Raw genomic sequence first — 11,489 nt, forward strand, 5'->3', positions numbered from 1 at the left:
AGTGCCAACCCCTTATCCCGCGGTGCGTCCGACACACAGAAATTTCCAAGGCGGCCAAGGAGCCTCCCCGCATAGCAATCGGGGTGTGAGGTTACGGATGCAGCATTGATAGCAATCGAGGTGTGAGGCGAAGGATGCAGAAGTGAGAGCCGAGGGATGTAGCAGAGATAGCAATCGGGGTGTGTGATGCAGAAGAGATAGCAATCGAGGTGTGCGGTGGGAAGGGCCCAGCAGCCAGAATGCATGAAGCGACGGATGAAGCAGTGATGACAACCGGGCTGTGAGGAGAGGAGGGATGCAGCCAAGAAAGCAATCAGGGCTCGAGGCAAGGGATGCATCAAGGATAGCAATCATGTTGTGAGGCGAGATTCCAAAGGCTAAACGTGAGAGGCTGCAGGGTCGACTCAGAGAGGTCTATGCATGTGAGAGGCTGAAAGCAAGGTCGACTCGGAGCGGTCTATGCATTGGGCGCGCTTGGGGCGACTACCAGTGCCAACCCCTTATCCCGCGACGCGTCCGACAAAGAGAACGTTCCAAGGCGGCAGAGGAGGTTACCAGCCGAAGGATGCAGTAGCAATAACAGGTATAGTTCCGCGGCGGCCGAGAAGACTCACCGCATAGGAATCGGGATGCGAGGCGAGGGATGCGGCGGGAAGGCCCCGACGGCTAAACGGAAGAGGCTGCAGGGCCGCCTCAGAATGGTCCAAGCATCGGATGCGATTGGGACGACTACCAGTGCCAACCCCTTATCCCGCGATGCGTCCGATACACAGATAGTTCCAAGGCGGCCGAGGAGCCTCACCGCATATCAATCGGGGTGCGAGGCGAGGGATGGGGCGGGAAGGCCCCAACGGCTAGACGGAAGAGGCTTCAGGGCCACCTCGGAATGGTCCAAGCATCGGACGCGCTTGGGGCGACTGCCAGTGCCAACCCCTTATCCCGCGATGCGTCCGATACACAGATGGTTCCAAGGCGGCCGAGGAGCCTCACCGCATAGCAATCGGGGGTGCGAGGCGAGGGATGGGGCGGGAAGGCCCCAACGGCTAGACGGAAGAGGCTTCAGGGCCGCCTAGGAATGGTCCAAGCATCGGACACGCTTGGGGCGACTACCAGTGACAGCCCCCTATCCCGCGATGCGTCCGATACGAAGATGGTTCCAAGGCGGCCGAGGAGCCTCACCGCATAGCAATCGGGGTGCGAGGTGGGGGATGCGGCGAGATGGCCCCAACGGCTAGACGGAAGAGGCCACAGGGCCGCGTCGGAATAGTCCAAGCATCGGACGCGCTTGGGGCGACTACCAGTGACAACCCCTTATCCCGCGATGCGTCCGATACGAAGATAGTTCCAAGGCGGCCGAGGAGCCTCACCGCATAGCAATCGGGGTGCGAGGTGGGGGATGCGGCGAGATGGCCCCAACGGCTAGACGGAAGAGGCTGCAGGGCCGCCTCGGAATAGTCCAAGCATCGGACGCGCTTGGGGCCACTACCAGTGACAACCCCTTATCCCGCAATGCGTCCGATACGAAGATAGTTCCAAGGCGGCCGAAGAGCCTCACCGCATAGCAATCGGGGTGCGAGGTGGGGGATGCGGCGAGATGGCCCCAACGGCTAGACGGAAGAGGCCACAGGGCCGCCTCGGAATAGTCCAAGCATCGGACGCGCTTGGGGCGACTACCAGTGACAACCCCTTATCCCGCGATGCGTCCGATACGAAGATAGTTCCCAGGCGGCCGAGGAGCCTCACCGCATAGCAATCGGGGTGCGAGGCGAGGGATGTGGCGAGATGGCCCCAAAGGCTAGACGGAAGAGGCTGCAGGGCTGCCTCGGAATAGTCCAAGCATCGGACGCGCTTGGGGCGACTACCACTGCCAACCCCTTATCCCGCGATGCGTCCGATACACAGATAGTTCCGAGGCGGCCGAGGAGGTGGGGGATGCAGCGAGATGGCCCCAACGGCTAGACGGAAGAGGCTGCAGGGCCGCCTCGGAATAGTCCAAGCATCGGACGCGCTTGGGGCGACTACCAGTGACAACCCCTTATCCCGCGATGCGTCCGATACACAGATAGTTCCGAGGCGGCCAAGGAGCCTCACCGCATAGCAATCGTGGTGCGAGGTGGGGGATGCGGCGAGATGGCCCCAACGGCTAGACGGAAGAGGCTGCAGGGCCACCTCGGAATGGTCCAAGCATCGGATGCGCTTGGGGCGACTACCACTGCCAACCCCTTATCCCGCGATGCGTCCGATACACAGATAGTTCCAAGGCGGCCGAGGAGCCTCACAGCATAGCAATCGGGGTGCGAGGCGAGGGATGCGGCGAGAAAGCCCCAACGGCTAGAGGGAAGAGGCTTCAGGTCCGCCTCGGAATGGTCCAAGCATCGGACGCGCTTGGGGCGACTACCAGTGACAACCCCTTATCCCGCGACGCGTCCGATACACAGATAGTTCCAAGGCGGCCGAGGAGCCTCACCGCATAGCAATCGGGGTGCGAGGCGAGGGATGCGGCGAGAAGGACCCAACGGCTACACGGAAGAGGCTTCGGGGCCGCCTCGGAATGGTCCAAGCATCGGACGCGCTTGGGGCGACTACCAGTGACAACCCCTTATCCCGCGACGCGTCCGATACACAGATAGTTCCAAGGCGGCCGAGGAGCCTCACCGCATAGCAATCGGGGTGCGAGGCGAGGGATGCGGCGAGAAGGACCCAACGGCTACACGGAAGAGGCTTCGGGGCCGCCTCGGAATGGTCCAAGCATCGGACGCGCTTGGGGCGACTACCAGTGACAACCCCTTATCCCGCGACGCGTCCGATACACAGATAGTTCCAAGGCGGCCGAGGAGCCTCACCGCATAGCAATCGGGGTGCGAGGCGAGGGATGCGGCGAGAAGGACCCAACGGCTAGACGGAAGAGGCTTCGGGTCCGCCTCGGAATGGTCCAAGCATCGGACGCGCTTGGGGCGACTACCAGTGACAACCCCTTATCCCACGACGCGTCCGATACACAGATAGTTCCAAGGCGGCCGAGGAGCCTCACCGCATAGCAATCGGGGTGCGAGGCGAGGGATGCGGCGAGAAGGACCCAACGGCTAGACGGAAGAGGCTTCGGGTCCGCCTCGGAATGGTCCAAGCATCGGACGCGCTTGGGGCGACTACCAGTGACAACCCCTTATCCCGCGACGCGTCCGATACACAGATAGTTCCAAGGCGGCCGAGGAGCCTCACCGCATAGCAATCGGGGTGCGAGGCGAGGGATGCGGCGAGAAGGACCCAACGGCTAGACGGAAGAGGCTTCGGGTCCGCCTCGGAATGGTCCAAGCATCGGACGCGCTTGGGGCGACTACCAGTGACAACCCCTTATCCCGCGACGCGTCCGATACACAGATAGTTCCGAGGCGGCCGAGGAGCCTCACCGCATAGCAATCGGGGTGCGAGGCGAAGGATGCGGCGAGAAGGACCCAACGGCTAGACGGAAGAGGCTTCGGGTCCGCCTCGGAATGGTCTAAGCATCGGACGCGCTTGGGGCGACTACCAGTGACAACCCCTTATCCCGCGACGCGTCCGATACACAGATAGTTCCAAGGCGGCCGAGGAGCCTCACCGCATAGCAATCGGGGTGCGAGGCGAGGGATGCGGCGAGAAGGACCCAACGGCTAGACGGAAGAGGCTTCAGGGCCGCCTCGGAATGGTCCAAGCATCGGACGCGCTTGGGGCGACTACCAATGACAACCCCTTATCCCGCGACGCGTCCGATACACAGATAGTTCCGAGGCGGCCGAGGAGCCTCACCGCATAGCAATCGGGGTGCGAGGCGAGGGATGCGGCGAGAAGGACCCAACGGCTAGACGGAAGAGGCTTCAGGGCCGCCTCGGAATGGTCCAAGCATCGGACGCGCTTGGGGCGACTACCAGTGACAACCCCTTATCCCGCGACGCGTCCGATACACAGATAGTTCCGAGGCGGCCGAGGAGCCTCACCGCATAGCAATCGGGGTGCGAGGCGAGGGATGCGGCGAGAAGGACCCAACGGCTAGACGGAAGAGGCTTCAGGGCCGCCTCGGAATGGTCCAAGCATCGGACGCGCTTGGGGCGACTACCGTTGCCAACCCCTTATCCCGCGATGCGTCTGATACACAGATAGTTCCGAGGCGGCCGAGGAGCCTCACCGCATAGCAATCGGGTTGCGAGGCAGATTATTGGGAAGGGAACCCCCTGGGATGCGGCTCAAGCAGTGCCCAAAGGGACTGGAATGCGGAATCACATCGAGAGACCCAAATGCTATACGAGGGCTCAAATCGAATTATCGATTTGGCCACGACATGGACGCATCGGAACGACTACCTTTGCCGAACCACTCGCAATTGCATCCATACCGAAACCAATAGACATTTCCGTTAGAGCCCTCGCATAGCATTCGGGAATCTCGCATGCCCCTCTAAATCGACCAATGCTGGCGCTCAATGAAAATCCGAGCGCTACCACCGTTCGAGCGCCAGCATTGGTCGAGTTAGAGGGGCACGGGGGAGAATGCTCCAGTCAACACCTCCCCTATATAAGTTATTTGTCCGATTCTCGCACAACCGTAGTCTGCCTCGTCGAATCAAACAACGGTCCCAGATTCCGACTTCCGTTCCGTAGAGACCCAAAAGCTAGATGGAGGCTCGCAAGAAAGAGAGTCGGCGCATAGCAATCGGGTTTCTCGAACGTTTAGGGACCGAGCTCACTTGCGGATAGGGCAAAATCCGCCAAGCAACCCAAAAGCTAGACGGGGGCTCGAATCGAATCGCCTAGGCGGCCACAACAACGACGTGTTGGATCGACTACCAGTGCCAAACCATTCAGCAAGACTAGTCTGTGTCGAGGCCGGATAGAGATTCTCAGAGAGCGCCCGCATAGCATTTAGGAGACCTGCCGCGTCCCTCACACTCGACAAATGGTGGTGCACGTTTATAAATCCGAGCGATCCCAACCCTTTCAAGCACCAACATCGGTCGAGATAGAGGGGCACGGAGGGGGCTGCGTGAGACAACACAGTCCCCTATATAAGTTATTTGTCCGATTCTCACACATCCGAAGAATGGTCATCAAATCGGACAACAGCCCAAACTTCCGACTTCCATCCCAGAAAGCCCAAGAGCTATCTAAAACGTTCATGGCCGGAACTCGATCGCGGCTATACCAGTCCGCCAAGCAACCCAAAAGCTAGACTGGAGCTCTAGTCGAATCACCTCTGTGGCCATTGCAAGGACGTGTTGGAGCGACTACCATTGCCGAACCATTCCGCAGGTCGAGTCCATACCAAGGCCGCATAGAGATTCACGATGAGCTCCTGCATAGCAATCAGGAGACTTGCCGTGTCCATCACAATCGATAAATCCTGGTGCAAGATTTTTGCATCCGAGCGCTCCAACCAGTCGAGCACCAGCATCAATCGACATAAACGGGCACGGGGGGAGGATGCTCGAGAACACTACCTCCCCTATATAAGTTATTTGTCCGATTCTCAAGCAGCCGAAGTCTGGTCATCGAATCGGGTCAAAGACCACAACTTCCGACTTTACCCACAATGCAAGTCATCGAATCGAACATCGGCCCCCGAGTCGGACTCCATGCGTATGTCAGGTCATCGGACCCAAATTCCGCCTTCCTGCGCATGGCGGGCCATCAATATCAACTCGGTCATCGGACCCAAACTCCGCCTTTTTGCGTATGGCACGCCTTCAAATCGGTCATCGGACCCAAATTCCGCCTTCCTGTGCATGGCGGGCCATCAACATCAACTCGGTCATCGGACCCAAATTCCGCCTTTCTGCGCATGGCACGCCATCAACTCGGTCATCGGACCCAAATTCCGCCTTCCTGCGCATGGCAGGTCATCGGACACAAATTCAGACCTCGCCAATATGCCTACGTATCGAATCGGTCATCGGACCCAACTTCCGACTTCATCCATACTGTAGGGTCTTTGAGGTTGGCGCGGTGCGCTCAACCCAGGGAGTCGACCCATCGAAGCATACACCTCCCCTATATAAGCTATTTGTCCGATTCCCACACCTGTGTAGTTTGCACCTCTGACCAGGACATCGACCCCAACTTCCGAACTCGACTGCAACGACGGCACCAGCGCCTTGGTGCGCACCTTGCGACGCACAGTCCCAACATTCGCCTTCCTGCACATGGCAGGTCATCGGACCCAAATTCCGACCTCGCGAGTATGCCTACATATCGAATCGGTCATCGGACCCAACTTCCGACTTCATCCATACCGTAGGGTCTTTGAGGTTGGCGCGGTGCGCTCAACCCGGGGAGTCGACCCAACGAAGCATACACCTCCCCTATATAAGCTATTTGTCCGATTCCCACACCTGTGTAGTTTGCACCTCCGATCAAGACATCGACCCCAACTTCCGAACTCGCCTCCAACGACCGAACCAGCGCCTTGGTGCGCACCTTGCAACGCACAGTGCCAACATTCGCCTTCCTGCACGTGGCAGGTCATCGGACCCAAATTCCGACCTCGCGAGTATGCCTACATATCGAATCGGTCATCGGACCCAACTTCCGACTTCATCCATACCGTAGGGTCTTTGAGGTTGGCGCGGTGCGCTCAACCCGGGGAGTCGACCCAACGAAGCATACACCTCCCCTATATAAGCTATTTGTCCGATTCCCACACCTGTGTAGCTTGCACCTCCGATCAGGACATCGACCCCAACTTCCGAACTCGACTAAAAAGACCGCACCAGCGCCTTGGTGTGCACCTTGCAACGCACAGTGTCAACATTCGCCTTCCTGCACATGGCAGGTCATCGGACCCAAATTCCGACCTCATGAGCATACCTACTAATCGAATTGGTCATCGGACCCAACTTCCGACTTCATCCATACCGTAGGGTCTTTGAGGTTGGCGCGGTGCGCTCAACCTGGGGAGTCGACCCATCGAAGCATACACCTCCCCTATATAAGCTATTTGTCCGATTCCGACACCTGTGTAGTTTGCACCTCCGCTCAGGACATCGACCCCAACTTCCGAACTCGCCTGCAACGACCGAACCAGCGCCTTGGTGCGCACCAAAAGTGCGCACTTTTGGAGGGCACTTTTGTGCGCTCCAAAGGTGCGCACTTTTGGAGGGCACTTTTCTGCGCTCCAAAGGTGCGCACTTTTGGAGGGCACTTTTTGGAGGGCACTTTTCTGCGCTCCAAAGGTGCGCACTTTTGGAGGGCACTTTTTGGAGGGCACTTTTCTGCGCTCCAAAGGTGCGCACTTTTGGAGGGCACTTTTTGGAGGGCACTTTTCTGCGCTCCAAAGGTGCGCACTTTTGGAGGGCACTTTTTGGAGGGCACTTTTCTGCGCTCCAAAGGTGCGCACTTTTGGAGGGCACTTTTTGGAGGGCACTTTTCTGCGCTCCAAAGGTGCGCACTTTTGGAGGGCACTTTTCTGCGCTCCAAAGGTGCGCACTTTTGGAGGGCACTTTTTGGAGGGCACTTTTCTGCGCTCCAAAGGTGCGCACTTTTGGAGGGCACTTTTCTGCGCTCCAAAGGTGCGCACTTTTGGAGGGCACTTTTTGGAGGGCACTTTTCTGCGCTCCAAAGGTGCGCACTTTTGGAGGGCACTTTTGTGCACTCCAAAGGTGCGCACTTTTGGAGGGCACTTTTCCTGTGCTCCAAAGGTGCACACCTAGGTGAGCACCTTCGACCACACCTTGTAGCACACCAAACTCTGACTTTCGACTTCATCCGCAATGCAGGGTCTTTGAGGTTGGCGCAATGCGCACAACCAGGGGAGTCGACCCATCAAACCCAACACCTCCCCTATATAAGCTATTTGTCTGATTCTCATACATGCGTAGCCTGCAGGAGCAATTAGGACATCGACCCCAACTTTCGGCTTCTAAACGAAAACAAGGTCTTTGAGGTTGGTGTAATGCGAACAACTAGGGGAGTCAACCCATCAAACCCAACACCTCCCCTATATAAGCTATTTGTCTGATTCTCATACATGTGTAGTCTACAGGAGCAATTAGGACATCGACCCCAACTTTTGACTTCTTAACGAAAACAAGGTCTTTGAGGTTGACGTAATGCGCACAACCAGGGGAGTCGACCCATCAAACCCAACACCTCCCCTATATAAGCTATTTGTCCGATTCTCATACATGTGTAGCCTGCAGGAGCCATTAGGACATTGACCCCAACTTTTGACTTCTTAACGAAAACAAGGTCTTTGAGGTTGGCGTAATGCGCACAACCAAGGGAGTTGACCCATCAAACCCAACACCTCCCCTATATAAGCTATTTGTCTGATTCTCATACATGTGTAGCCTGCAACAACGATTAGGACATCCACCCCAACTTCTGAATTCGTCTGCGTTGACCGCACCAAAGGTGCACGCCTTGGTGCTCACCAAAATCCGACTTCCGACTTCTTCTGCTATGCGGGGTCTTTGAGGTTGGCGCAGTGCGCACAACCAGGGGAGTCAACCCACCGAATGCAACACCTCCCCTATATAAGCTATTTGTCTGATTCTCATACATGCGTAGACTGCAGCAATGATTAGGACATCCACCCCAACTTTTGACTTCTTAAACAAGACAGGGTCTTTGAAGTTGGTGCAGTGCACACAACCAGGGGAGTCGACCCATCAAACGCAACACCTCCCCTATATAAAGCTATTTGTCCGATTCTCATACGTGTAGTCTGCAGCAGCGATTAGGACATCGACCCCAACTTCCGAATTCGTTTGCATTGACCGCACCAAAGGTGCACGCCTTGGTGTGCACCCTGGAGTGCACTTTGGTGCTCACCTCGGTGCACACTTTGGTGTGCACCTCGGTGTGCACCAAAGGTGCGCACCTTGGAGCGCACCAAAGGTGTACACTTTGGAGCGCACCACATAGGGTCTTTGAGAGGTTGGCGCAGTGCGCACACCAAGGTGGGTGTTGAGGTGCGTGCCGAGGTGGGTGGGTGCTAGGGTGCGCTCCATGGTGGGTGCCAGGGTGGGTGCGTGCTAGGGTGGATTCCAAAGAGGGTCATAGGGTGGGTGCCAAGGTGGGTTGGTGATATAGTGGGTTCAAAGGTGGGTACTAGGGTGGGTTCCAAGGTGGGTCACAAGTTGGGTGCCAGGATGCGTGGGTGTTAGGTTGGGTGCCAAGGTGGGCTCCTGCGTGGGTGGGTGCTAGGGTGGGTTTCAAGGTGGACGCGAGGGCGGGTGCCAAGGTGGGTAACAAGTTGGGTGTTAGGATGGGTGAGTGCTAGAGTGGGTGCCAAGGTGGGTGGGTGCTAAGGTGGATGCCAAGGTGGTTCACAGGGTGGGTGGGTTCTAGGGTGAGTTCCAAGGTGGGTCACAGGTTCAGTGCTAGGGTGGGTGTCAAGGCGGGTGTCGAGGTGCCTGGGTGCTAGGGTGTGGATGCCAATGTGGGTCATAGGGTGGGTACTAGGGTGGGCTGCAATGTGGGTGCCAAGGTGGGTAACATGCTCGGTGGGTTCTAAATTGGGTGCCAGGGTGGGTGTGCACCCACCTTGCCCGAGGTGGGTGCCAAGGTGCCAGTGTGGGTGGGTGCTAAGGTGGATGCCAAGGTGGGTGAGAAGGTGGGTGATAGGTTGAGTGGTAGGATGGGTGGGTGCCAAGATGGGTCACAGGGTGGGTGCAAGGGTGGGTAGGTGCTAGGGTTGGTGTCAGGGTGGGTGGGTGCTAGGTTGGGTTCCAAGGTGGGTGCGAGGGTGAGTGTCAAGGTGGGTCACAGGTTAGGTGCTAGGATGGGTGAGTGCTAGGGTGCAAAGGTGCCAGGGTGGGTGCTAGGATGGGTCGATGCTAGGGTGAGTGGCAAGGTGGGTCCACAAGTGTCAAGGTGGGTGCCGAGGTGGGTGCCAAGTCGGCGACTGCTATGGTGGATGCCAAGGTGGGTCACGGGGTGGGTGCCAAGTTGCTAGGTTGGGTTCCAAGGTGGGTGCCAACGTGGGTGCTAGGGTGCGTGGGTTAAAGGGTGTGTCACAACGTGGGTGCCAGGATGGGTGCGCACCCACACTGGCCAAGACGGGTGCGGGTGCAAGGTTGGGTTCCAAGCCCGGTCACAGGCTGGGTGCTAGGATGGGTGGGTGCCAAGGTGGGCACCAGGGTGGGTGCACCCACCCTGGCCAAGGTGGGTCACGGGGTGGGTCCTAGGGTGGGTAACGGGGTGGGTACTAAGGTGCGTGCCAAGGTGGGTCATAGGGTGGGTGCCAAGGTGGGCACCAGGGTGGGTGTGCACCAACCCTAGCCAGGGTAGGTCACGGGGTGGTTGTCGGGGTGGGCGTCAAGGAGCCAAGGTGGGTGGCAAGTAGCCAAGTTGCGTGCCAAGGTGGGTGTCGGGGTGGGTGCCAAGGATCCAAGGTGGGTGCCAAGGAACCAAGGTGGGTGTCTGGGTGGGTGCCGAGGTGGGAGCCAGGGTGGGTCCCAAGGTGAGTGCAAAGGTGGGTGCCAGGGTCAAGGTGAGTGCCAATGTGGGTTCCAAGGTGCCAGGGTCAGGGTGAGTGCCAATGTGGGTTCAAAGGTGCTAAGTTGGGTGCGAGGTTGGGTGCGAGGGTGGGTGGGTGCCAAGGTGTGCTAGGTGGAAGCCCGGGTGGGTCGGCATCCCATGGGTGTCGAGTTGGGTGCCTGATGGGTGCTTCTTGTCAAGTTTTAGTCGTCGGGACTCATTTCGAGCCTTAGAGGTCGTTTCTTGTCCGGTTGCCCTGTCTTCGACCTGGGAACCCAATTTTGGTCCTCGGGTCCCATTTTTTTTTGTCTCGCATCCCACTTTTGGCCTGTGGCCTTTTCGGGGTCGATTCTCGTTTTGGGCATCAGAGCATGTTTCTTCTCCTAAAACCCAATATTTGTTTATTAAGTCTCGGAACACATTTTTGTTCTCGTGGACCCATCATGGGTCTTGGAACGCATTTGTGGTCCTTGGGTCCCATTTTGCATCCCGAAACTTGTGTTTTGGTGCTTGATCCCTATTTTGGGTGCCCACCTTGCACCAAGTGCGCACCCGGGGCAAACCGAGCGCCTTGGTGCACCAGGGCAAGATCGAGCGTGCACCCGAGGCGCCCCGAACATGCACCAAGGTGCACTCGGCCCACATGTGAGCGCAGGTCGTTGCGCCCGAGGTGGTGTGTGGGCACCGCGTTGCAGACGGGACACTGCACGCACACGACGCCCCCTCCAGGTGCACGCACGTAGGCCGGGCCGGGTGCACACCCGACGCCCTAGCAAGGTGCGCGCACCCGGGCAGGGCTCACACTTGGCGAACGGGGCGCACTTCGCGAGGGAGGGTGTGCACCTCGACGGGGGTGGGTGGCCGGGGTGGATTCGCACGTGGGTCGCGGTTTGCTAAGTACACACTGCGACAAGCTCATAACGGGTGCGATCATACCAGCGTTAGTGCACCGGATCCCATCAGAACTCCGCAGTTAAGCGCGCTTGGGCCGGAGTAGTACTGGGATGGGTGACCTCCCGGGAAGTCCCGGTGTTGCACCCT

General features: G+C 58.3%; 1 non-coding gene across 1 annotated transcript; it reads left to right on the forward strand.

Moving 5' to 3' along the window:
• Positions 1-11,370: 11,370 nt before the first annotated feature.
• On the forward strand, positions 11,371-11,489 carry LOC131873329 (5S ribosomal RNA). Its single transcript, XR_009371305.1, has one exon. It is a non-coding gene; the product is annotated as a 5S ribosomal RNA (ribosomal RNA).

Source organism: Cryptomeria japonica, unplaced genomic scaffold (genome assembly GCF_030272615.1).
Source record: "Cryptomeria japonica unplaced genomic scaffold, Sugi_1.0 HiC_scaffold_1531, whole genome shotgun sequence".
In the NCBI taxonomy this organism is placed as follows: Eukaryota; Viridiplantae; Streptophyta; class Pinopsida; order Cupressales; family Cupressaceae; genus Cryptomeria; species Cryptomeria japonica.